At 35.8% G+C, this 12,216-nt stretch overlaps 1 protein-coding gene across 35 annotated transcripts in view; it reads right to left on the bottom strand.

Moving 5' to 3' along the window:
* The window catches only part of MAP2 (microtubule associated protein 2), a 298,686-nt gene that overhangs the window by 168,566 nt on the left and 117,904 nt on the right, over positions 1–12,216 (bottom strand). Inside the window, exon 3 of one of the 35 annotated variants that reach the window (XM_024998329.2) lies at positions 7,024–7,079. The exons of the other annotated variants lie outside the window; for them this stretch is intronic. The gene's annotated coding sequence lies outside the window, so the exon portion shown is untranslated. The remainder of the gene's footprint in view (positions 1–7,023; positions 7,080–12,216) is intronic. 35 annotated transcript variants of the gene reach the window in all.

The following is a 12,216-nucleotide window of genomic DNA, read 5'->3' as shown; positions in this document are numbered from 1 at the left end:
CTCTGTTTCCCCAGTCCTGTGGAAGTTCTATAATCAAATCCTGCTGAACTTCAAAGTCAGATTTCCTGGGGATTTTCCGACCCTTTGTTGGATCCCCAGGTCAGGAAATTTGTCACAGGGCCTAGAACTTTCACAGCAGTATGAGTACTTCTTTGGTATAATTGTTCTCCAGTTTGTGGATCGCCCACTTGGTGGCTCTATGGTGGGGCTAATGGCAACCTCCTCCACAAGCAATTATGCCACACCTCCCATTTGCCAGTGCCTTGGTCCCTGCAGCAGGCCACTACTGACCCATGCCTCTGCAGGTGACCCTCATAAACACTCACAAGCAGTTCCGGCTCAGTCTCTTGTGGGGGTTACAGCTCCTTTCCCTGGGTCCTGGTGCACAAAGTTTTGTTTGTGCCCTTCAAGCATCAATAGTACTCATTGGAAAGACCCTGATGCTGGGAAAGATTGAGGGCAGGACGAGAAGGGGGAAACAGAGGATGAAATGGTTGGATGGCATCATCAACTCAATTGACATGAGTTTGAGCAAACTCCAGGAGATAGTGAAGGACAGGGAAGCTTGGCTTGCTGCAGTCCATAGGGTTCAAACCATCAGACCCACTGAACAACAACAAATAAAAACAGATCTAATCTAAGCTGAAGACCACTTGACTCATCCTCAGCTCCCAGACCCCTTTGGATCTAGGGCTTCTAAAGATTCAAGAACAAGGAACTCATTTTACAGACTAATTTTAGTATTTGTAAGCCCACTTGGAAGATCAGTGAAGCTCCCAGTGATGTTTGATACTGGAGTTTGATAACAGCTATGCTGGACAAGACTGTTCATGCCAGATTCACTCTTGTGTGAATTATATTCCAACTATATTTTGTTGGAATATGGCAGTTTAAATAGAAAGAAAGTATTTTCCTGCTATTTACCTTTATACTATCTGTGAAGAACTAGACAATAGTCTTCTCCTCTTACCAGATACATTCTCCCATCAGAATAACATTCTAGACTAAGTCTTAGTTTCTTAATTCTTTCAACACATTCAAGATGATGACATAAGTTACCTGATCTCATGATTAGAATTAAAAGTAGTAGAATTTAGGAATTTAGATGAACCTCAATAGTAATTCATTGAATGTATTTTGAATTAATACTGAATGTGAGAAGGTGATTTTTCAAAGGCTATGGTGTATTACTAATGTCTTTACCACATTAATTTTTTAATTAAGATTTTATTGTTTTAGAGCAGTCTTAGGTTTACAGCAAATTGAGGGGAAGCTACTGATATTTCCTATACACTTCCAGCCTCCACACAAGCACAGCCTTTCCCTGTATCCATATTCCCCATTTCCCTCTAAAGTGGTGCATCTGTTACAACTGATGAACTACATTGACACATCATAATTACCCAAAGTCCGTACTTCACATTATGGTTTGACTATTTCTGTTGTGCCTTCTATAAGCTTGGACAATTATATTACGAGATGTATCTATCAGTACAGCAGCATATAGAGTATTTTCACTGCTCTGAAAGTCCTCTAAGCTCTACCTATTCAGCCCTCCTTCCTGTTTCTGCTTCCTTCCACCAACCCCTGGCTACCATTGATTTTTTAACTGTCTCCATATTTTTTAGCTTTCCAGAATGTCATCAAGTTAGAATCATACAAAGTGTGTCACCTTTTCACATTGGCTTTATTCACTTAGTAAAATGTATTTTAGATGAAGTTTTCTCTATGTCATCTCATGGCTAGATAGCTCATTTCTTTCTAGCATTGAATAATATTCCATTGACTGGGTATACCATAGTTTGTTTATTCATTTACCTACTGGAGGACATCTTGTTTGCTTCCAAGTTTTGGTAATCATGAATAAAAGCTACTATAAACACCCATATGCAAGGTTTGTGTGAACATACATTTTCAAATTCTTAGGGTTAATACCAAGGAGCATGATTACTGAATCGTTTAGTAGAAGTAATATGTTTAGTTATGTAAGAGACCTCCAAACTGCCTTCCAAAATGACCATACCATTTTGCATTCACACCAGCAATGAATAAGAGTTCCTGTTGCTCCATACGTCCTGACCAGCATTTGGTGTTGTCAGTGTTCCAGAGTCTGACCATTCTAACAGGTGTGTAGTCATGTGTAGGGAAATCTCATTGTTGCTTTAATTTTCACTTCTCTAATGACATAAATATAGAGCATCTTTCAAAATAATTATTTACCATCTATATATCTTTTTTTGATGAGGTGTCTCTTAACGTTCTTGGCCCATTTTTAAATTGGGTTGTTTGTTTTCATATTATTGAATTTTAAGAGTTCTTTGCATATTTTGTATACCAGTCCTCTATCAGATGTATCTTTTGCAAATAGTTTCTCCAACTTTATGACTTATCTTCTCATTCTCTTAACATTCTCATTTTTAGAATAGAAGGTTTCAATTTTAATGAAATCCAGCTTATCCATTATTTCTTTTATGATCCATGTCTTTGGCATTATATCTAAAAAAGGTCACCATACCCAAGATCATCTAGGTTTTCTCCTATGATACCTAATGGGAATTTTATAATTTTGTATTTTTACTTAGGTCTGTGATATATATTTAGCCAATTTTCATAAAAGGTATAAGATCTGCATATAGATTCCTTTTTTTAGTTTGTGGCTGTCCAATTGTTCCAGCACCATTTGTTGAAAAGACTATCTTTGCTCCATTGTATTGCCTTTGCTTCTTTGTCAAAGACCAGTGACTGTATTTATGAGTGTATTTCCAGGCTTTTTATTCTGTTCTGATTGATCTGTTTGTGTATCCTTTTGCCAAAACCACAGTGTCTTAATTACTGCTGCTGCTGCTGCTGCTGCTGCTGCTGCTAAGTCGCTTCAGTCGTGTCCAAGTCTGTGCGATCCCAGAGACGGCAGCCCACCAGGCTCCCCTGTCCCTGGGATTCTCTAGGCAAGAACACTGGAGTGGGTTGCCATTTCCTTCTCCAGTGCATGAAAGTGAAAAGTGAAAGTGAAGTCGCTCAGTCGTGTCCAACTCTTCGTGACCCCATGGACTGCAGCCCACCAGGCTCCTCCATCCATGGGATTTGCCAGGCAAGAGTACTGGAGTGGGGTGCCATTGCCTTCTCCTGTTACTTTATAGTAATTCTTAAAACTGAGAAGACTTAAAAGACTTAAAGAAGACTTAAAACTCTCCAACTTTGTTAGTCTTCTTCAATATTGTGTTGGGTATTCTGGGCTTTCTGCTTCTCCATACAAACTTTAGAATAGAATCAATTTGTCAATATCCACAAGGTAACTTGCTAGAATTTAGATTAGAATTACATTGAATTTATAGCTCAGTTTGGGAAGAACTGACATCTTGACAATATTCAGTCTTCCTATTCAAGAATATGGAATATCTTTCCATTTATTTACTTCTTTGATATGTTTGATCAGAGTTTTGTAGTTTTCCTCATATAGATCTTGTGCACATTCTGCTAGGTGTACATCTATTTCATTGTTTTTTTGAATGGCAATGTAAATGGTATTGTGTTTTTAATTTCAAATTCTACTTGTTCAACAGACTTTTGTCAATCTTGTATCTTGTAACCTTGCTATAATCACTTAACTAGCACAGGAATTTTTTGTCAATTCTAATATAATGACTAACCTTGTATTTCCCTTAGAAGAATAATGAGCATTAATGTTTACATTCATTAAAGTTTACATTACATTACATTCTTGTTTTATTTTCTTTTGAATTGCTTAACAATTAAAAGAAAATCAGCAATTAGAGGTATCATTTTTTAGATGTGGTTTATAAGACAGTCACATTTTAGAATTTTTAGAGAGTAGATTAGAACATTTCTGGGTTTAATATGCCAGTACTGACTGTAGTGGTTGTATGCTGGGTTATTGCTAACTGAAAGGGTTCTTTCCATGTTGATTGTTTCTTCCACTGTGTGTTTCTATTTTTTTTTAATAAGCCAGATTATGTTGCTGTGTGTGTGTGTGTGTGTGTGTGTGTAAAGTGTATCAGGCCAAGATCTGGCATTATTTTTCAGTCCCTGTGTTCTTCTCTAAGCAGTAGAGGGAAGAATTGTTGCCCTTACTGTGTGCCAGACACTGTGCTCGGCACTTTACAAGGCTTACATAACACACATTTAGCAGACAGGTACTATATTATCTCCATTTCATAAGTATTGAAACTGAAGCAGAGAAAATAATTTGCTCCCCCAAACGATAAACAGAATCGCAAATCATCAAAAGAAAGAATACTTTAAAACACCATTCTCTTCCCAACTTATCCTAAAGCAGAAAATCTTTCCCAAAACTAAACTGTTAATAGGATAAGAACACAGCTGCTAAACCCTCTCTGCTTATGACTGACATGCTCTACAAACTACAGAAGTTAAGAATGTGACTAGATTTTTAAATTTATTCTTGAATGAAGAACAGGAGTGGAATATCAGCCTTCCCCAGTTTATGAAAAATATTAGATATTACTTGGGTTTCCTGGTAGCCCACAGAAATTTATTTAACTCAATGTGGTTGAACCACAGTACAAAACTGAGATGCGAGTACTTTTCAGGAACACTATGCAGAACACTAATTGCTTCACAGACGCTGAATGGACGAATGAAAGAATTGGACTGTAAAGTGAAGAATTAAAGCTGAATTTCTGTTTTGATCCCTTTATATTGAAAATTTACATGTAAGTGTCATCTTTATCAGAAAATGAGAACTTTTCCTCCAGTACTCTATGTTCTCAATTATCTCCAGCCCAACTACAAGCCTTGACATCAATAAAGAACCCCATTCATCACATCTTTCCACTCTCGTAGAATTTTCCATGATACAAAACTGTTTCCATTTCAGACTCCACTGAAACTCATCCCCACATCAGATTCTACTTCAACTTTTGAAACAAATAAACCAATAACTAAATTGAATGGACATCTGCTAGCATATGAGCTTTCTCAGAATATATGCATTTATAAAGGGAAATAAATCCTTGTCTATCAAATGAACACCTCTGGAGTTCTAGGCAGTAATACAGATTCAAACAAAACAAGACATAAGACCATAAAATTAAGGATAATCATGATTGCAGTGGGCAGTGAGCACTCTCCTATAAAAATCATCTGTTATTTTCTAGTTATTTAGTTAGACACCCTGTGAATCAAGACTATATAATTATATTTATTCACTCAAAGGTTAACCTTAAATTCTTTCTGAAACACTGAATCCTTTCTGAAACAAGGCAGAGAAACAAGCAAATCAATGAATAAATGTGTGCATGTGTGCATGTCTGTGTGTGTGTACAGACTGACATCCCTTTGTAGTTCAGTGCCTCCATAAGATTTACCAGGGGCATCCAAAGCAAACAGTCCTGACCTTCTAAATAAAATTCATCAAGCAAATATCAAATACATTTCTGAATTGTGTGTATGTATGTGTATTCACCCATCATGCGCTCAGTACTGTCCGACTCTTTTGTGACACCATCGACTGCAGCACACCAGGCTCCTCTGTCCAGGGGATTTCCCAGGCAAGCATACCAGAGTGGGTTGCCATTTCCTTCTCCAGGAGATCTTCCTAACTCAGGGATCAAACCCTCATCTTACGTATTTGCAGGCAGATTCTTTAACACTGAGTCACCAGGGAAGCCCTACTAACTCTCAGAAGTTTGAGATTCTTCCTCCTTTTGGCATAACTTTCACACTTCATTAGGCAGTGGTAACATTCCCAAATACCTCAGTTTGGGATGAGGACCAATTAATTAAATGTAGTAGGGACAGTCCAAAAATAAGAGAGGCACAAAAATAGGGGGAAAAATTACTTGAAATAACCAGTTAGACTTCAACTGAGCAGCTGCTCCAATTCCTGCCCTCACGAGTTTAGGTGGTGGTAGTCATAAAAGCAACAGTCATTGACACCTGAACATCGATGTGCTGTTTACCAAGTATTTTTCTGCATCATATCTCTTACATTCTCCATGAGAATCTTGTAAAGGTGCTGGGCCCAGGGATTGTTTTATTCCCATATATACATTCATAAACTCAAGCATCTGATTTTTGGAGAGGCAAAAGCAGGATCTGTGTTTCATTATTCCCAGTAATGGGCTTTTCTCACTATACCACTCTACCTCTTAAAAATAAATGTGTGTGTTTTATTAATATTTTCGTTCTGTTTTGTGATGACTCAGTTCTCTCAAATAGTGTTTTTTAGATTCTCAAAAAATCCTGCAAGTGAAAGTGATCTTAATTTTAGTTAATGTTAAAAGTCAGGATTTGAAAGCAAGTTTTAAGCATAACACATAGGACTTTTAAAAGAAGAAATTATATAGGAAAAGGAAATGATACTGACACACAACTGCAAAAAGGGTTAGAAACATCAGATTGCGTACTTTAAACTCTGATGTTATTAAGAGCACAAATTCACATTATTTAAATATATTATGTTCCTGGCACTGTGCTAAGTCTGTCTCTAAACCCCAATGTTAAAAATAGAAGTAGATGGAATGAAGGCAGGAAGTCGTTATAAGTAAAGGTTCCAAGTGGCTGGAAAGACCATTTTGTTCAAAACAGGGGAGGGATTGACAACTTTACAGTAAATTAAGAACAGTGAAAAGAGCTAAGGCTTGTCTATAATTAAACCTAATTTTATTATAGGCATTTTTATTTATAAAAGTTCCTCTCCACAATTTTTACAGCACAGAAAAAAAATTAGAATACATGCTCTTAATAAACACTTATGCAACCTTTCTGCCTGGCAGAAACTTCACGTGCCATCATTCCATAACAGAAATAATTCATTAAATCAAAAAGTCTATTTATTCACGTTGAGTCGTTTAATCTTTCTGGCTGTAATGATGTATGAGTGATGCATGTCTTTGGAAGCAGTCTTAAGTTTAAAATTGAGTTCTGTTATTTGCTAGTTGTAAACCACTCAGGAAATTAAGTAGCCTAGGCTCAATAAATACTTCATAAGACCAATATGTGAAATAAATAATTTGATGTATATAAAATAAAAGCACATCATACCATCCAAATAAAGGTAGCTCCCTTTCTTAAACTGGTCACACCATACTCTGGTTTTCCTAAAAAGGAAATGACTTATGAGTTCCACAGTGAGAGCTGTTCAGTGCCTGTAACTTGCTCAAAACATAAGTGCTTCCTCTACCAGACTGCCAGTCTTGAAGATGGAAATTCTTACTTACATCAGAATAGAAAATCTTGAAAATAAATATCATTATGCATTTTACCTACATTAACTCCGCATATAATGAAATTACCAAAATGTTTTCTAAAACAGAACAGGTAAGTTCTATGCAAGGACACGATAAGCACATTTAAAACACTTGAATGATTATGAAATTCACCTTAGTGAGTAAATACAGTCAGCTGCCAGAATTAATAATGCAATATAAAAGGAAGTTTTTAAAATACATTATTTTATGTATGCCACTTTTACAAGGAATGAAATGACAGTTGATAGTTGAAACTAGTAAGACTGGTTGATCCAAAATAAAGACTGAGAAAGAGGTGGACCACCAAGATGACACATTTTCTTATTTGATGATGCTTTCTAACAGATACTCATACCACCGTCCGTTTCTATCTAATAATAAGCAAGCTTTTCTTCTCTGTAGGCCTCAATTTTCCATTAATAAAAAGGATGGATTGAATGTTTTTCTCTCTAGCCCTTTAACTTTGTACCCAATCAAACCTTTATTCCCTATGCCAGTAGAGTTAGTGGCATGATGACATGAAATCCTTTACAGGATGTCCTTTATGGTGTTTGAAAACGGACAGCATCAGCATCATATATCTTCTTCTGATTGTTTTGCTTAGAACAAAACTGAACTGAGGATGCGACAAGAAGTAATATGAGAAGGGTTCAGGGTGACCTTCTCAGTGTAACTAGGAACCTACATTAAATCCTACATTAAAATCCCTGATGCAAGTTATATATACAATCTAGCATTCATTTTGAGGGAATTGAGATGACTAAACTTAGTGAAGTTTTATTACTTAATTATATTAAATTAAGCAAAGTACATTATGAGAACTGTGACAGGTAGGAAGTGTTTCCAGAAATATTTTATCCATGACAAAACCAGTTCTATTCTTGGGTCTTCTGAATGTTGCAACTGTTACAGCCTTTAGTTAACTGAAATAACTAATCTTGATTATTTATTAATCATCTAGAAATTGTATCTTGCAACATTTCCTAAAGGTTCTAGCGATGTCTGGTTAACTCTGGTTTAGAAATGAAGAAATACTCTCCAGGAGTCTGTTTCACATTCATCATCAGTATTCAGAAGTATTGCTTCAGGTTCAGAGAAAATGTCAAATACAGCAATTAGTATCAGAGAGATGATACAGTTTTGTGAAAGGGATATGGAATAACCTTCTGATTTCTTTGAATCCTTCAATTAACTTTTTAACTAGACCTAATAATACATTTTTTTTAAATATTATTTATTTTTTTATTTTTGGCTATGCTGGGTCCTCATCGCTTTGCTTGCTTTCTCTAGTTGCAGTGGTGGGTGAGAGTGCTTCTCTTCTTGTAGAGCAGGGCTCTAGGGTGCACAAGCTCAGTAGTTGTGGCACAGGGGCTTAGTTGCCTCAAGGAATGTGGGGTTTTCCTGGAGCAGGGATCGAACCTGTGTCTTAAACCACTGGACCACCAAGAAGCACCCCCTAATAATATATTTTAATACAGCACTCATAACAGTCTACTGCTGAAATTTAGAATTAATATACTTTATAAAGCAGGATGTATTTTATTGCTATAATCGTAAACATATGGACTCCCTGCACATTTCTTTTTCCATCAAACAGATCCTGTGAACAGCTTTAATGTTTTCAGTACAGTTTGATAGTCTCAGAGGAAAAGAGGGAGACAAAGGGTGTTGTTTTTAAATCTGGCATTTTATTAAATATCTTATTCCAACAGTAATCATGTTTTAAGTGTTTCTGATGTAAAATAAAACTTGACTAATTGACTGCTATAGCTTCCACCAGAATTGATAATGACAAAATTAACCAAATGTTTGCTTCCTTTCTCTAAACCATCAAAAAATCCCTTTTAAAAATATTGTGGAACAATATACAAACAGATTATGTAGGAACTTTGTGTTATAAAGAATCACTGTTTTCCAGTATTTGAAGCAGCAGAGAATCAAAAGTTATTAAAAAGTAGCCAGGTAGACTTCTCTACATAATGTCAGTGGGTAAAATATGTAATTCAGATTAGCCTGGCTTTGTTCACTACCAGTCGCAAAAATGTGTAAAACCTGTAGTTCCCAGAGGGTCAGAAAGAGAAGCTCAGTAAACTGAAGCTGCTTTTAAAGTGTTTAACAAGGCAGAAACTGGAACGGATGTGCCACAAACCAATATCCATTACCACAAAGTGATTGCTAAATTTTCTTGTAAAATAGCTCTCAGCTGGCCTATTCAGCCTCGTCCTGATATAGCTAAAAAGAGCATCCAACTTGTGATTGTTACCATGAAAATAAGCAAGCAAAATATACAGTAGCTGTAGAGAAGAAAACAATATGCTTCAAGAAGTTTTCTGACAGATTTAAATCTATATCAGTTTCTTTAAAGGTCTAAGAAATAGAAGTATCTCTTCATGAAGGATTTTTTTCAGACATTCAGTATACAGATATACTATAATATATACTATATGTTTCTAATTATCACTTGAAAATAATTAGAATTGACTTCCAAGAATAATAACACAGTTCTAGAGAGAATTTTAATGAACACCTGATTGATTAATGGAGGGGTACAGCTTGGTAAGGTAGAAGCCACCAGAGTTAACTAACACTTCTCTACAGCTAATTGTGAGACTTATACAGGGCTGTTTTAGGGACAAGACTGGTTTTTTCACTAACCAAAGAGAGGTACTATAGACATTCTCCATTGTTTACTCAATAGCCAATTCCCTTGGCCAGTGATTGGTTGAAGAGATGGCCCAGTTCTGGCTAATAATATACAGAAGAAAAGTTCTTAAAAACAGCCTTTTATTAAAACAAATGTTGGGACAGAGAATGCCTTTTTACTATACTTTTTTCCTGCCTGGAATATAAATATGATACTTAAAGGTGTAGCAGCCATCTTGTGACTGTGAGGTAAAAAATAGGACTAAAAAAACTGAACATCCTAAAAATATAAATATGGAAAAAGATACAAAGACACTGGATATCTAATGGTATCATTGAAAAATTGATTTCATTTTTGACTAACACATTTTTGTACTTTTATGACATTTTATACTTTTTTTATGACATCTGAAAAAGCTTCTCCCTGGATTTGCCAAATGATTCATAAATTCATGTGTGAATCAAGCCAAGAGCATAAGTTCTGTTATTTGTTTAGCAAAGAAAAAATATAGAAAGGAAACAGAAGGTCTGGTGAACAGCAGGAAGAGGACAAAGTTTAAAATGCAACTTATTCGTGACAGGTCATCATCTTAATTGGCCCTCTGAGCACAAGTTCACTGAACCTAGATAAAAATACAAGGTTTGTGGAACTCCTCATGTTCCCCACCAAAGCTAAGTGCTTTGTTCCTTGTAGGGCTGCCTTAGAAGTTTTTATTACAATAACGTATATTTGGTTAATCTACTCAGGAAATATTTTCCTACTGATGCTTGGATCCTAAAGCTTAATTTAGTGTGGAATAATTTACATGACTAGATGAACTGAAGCAATCAGGACACTCTGTGTCCAGATAATGAACAGCAGTCAATTTATTTCTGGTGCTTTATTGCGAAAAGCACTATATAAAGCTTCATTGTTTGAGTGGGAAAAAAATGGAAAAGGAGAAGTCTTGTGCTCTTCTTTCTTTCCTTTCTTCCATTGAAGATTGTTGCACAATGAATATCATTTTTGGTAAAAAGACTGACTATATTCTAATATTAAAAATGTGAAAGAATTCTAGCCTTCAAGCACAGTCACAAATTTGTTTATATGCAATATGACAAACATTTAATAATAGCAATAATGGAAATTACAGCAACAATTAATCCTTATTTTAACATCACTGTGCTAAGTAACATGGATTTTTTTTTATTACTGAGATATAATAGAATTTCCTATGTAATCCTTATTCATGCAACCACTATGAGCTCAGTGGTTTTATTTTTCCTTTATGATAGAGTGAACTCAGGCACAGAGGGGTTAGATAATATGCTCAAAGACACACAGCAAAGTGATATAACAGGAATACAAACCCAGCTGATGTAATTCTAGAACCTTCAACATTAATATGAAATATAGTTATTTTTACTAAAAACATCATTTTTTTTCCTTCTTTAGATCTTTTTTTTTTTTTTTTTCTTCTTTAGATCTTTTAAGCTTCCCTGGTGGCTCAGTTGGTAAAGAATCCACCTGCAATACCAGAGACCTGGGTTCAATCCCTGAGTTGGGAAGATCCCCTGGAGAAGGGAAGGAAAATCTGCTGGTATTTTAAGCATTGCTGTCACTTGAGTGACTGACTATTTGGAACTCATTTACCTTGAAAGTAGTGATAACTACAAAGTTATACGAACTTAAGGAGTAGAGGAGGTGGTTTGGGGACTTTTAAATTGGCAGGGCAAACATACTATTTTTAATTCAAATGAATCATTTGTTGGTTTTCTTCTTGCATGGAGTGGCTATCTGAAAAGATCAGGTGGGGAGCAGTGGAAAGCCGAAGCCCCTTCCGTACAATCACTCCGAAGCTACTTCTGCTCAGGGGTCATGATTCTGAGAGCATTATCTCTCCACACAACCCTTGCACCAGCCAACATGACTATCTTAGAAAGAGAGGATGATTTATGCTAGTTTATAATATCCAAAATAAAAACATAATTATTGGCTGAAAAGATACAAGGTATGCTCCACACTTGAAGCATTCTCTTGGCTACTTGACTATTTAAACACATAATTTCACACTTTCATCAATCTTCCTATTTTACTCAAAGACAAAATTAGCAAAAAGTGAAAAAAAGTTTTAGTTATTTGAGTCTTCTAAAATCTGGATGCCTTCAATCTTTCCTTGTGGGAAAAATGATGTCTCCGCTTTTTAATATGCTGTCTAGGTTCGTCATACCTTTTCTTCCAAGGAGCAAGAGTCTTAATTTTGTGGCTGCAGTCACCATCCACGGTGATTTTGGAGCCTAAGAAAATGAAATCTGTCACTGGGTCCACTTTTTCCCCATCTATTTGTATGAAGTGATGGGACCG

The sequence above is a fragment of the Bos taurus genome, chromosome 2 (assembly GCF_002263795.3).
Source record: "Bos taurus isolate L1 Dominette 01449 registration number 42190680 breed Hereford chromosome 2, ARS-UCD2.0, whole genome shotgun sequence".
In the NCBI taxonomy this organism is placed as follows: domain Eukaryota; kingdom Metazoa; phylum Chordata; class Mammalia; order Artiodactyla; family Bovidae; genus Bos; species Bos taurus.
This window is presented reverse-complemented; position numbering and strand designations above follow the sequence as displayed.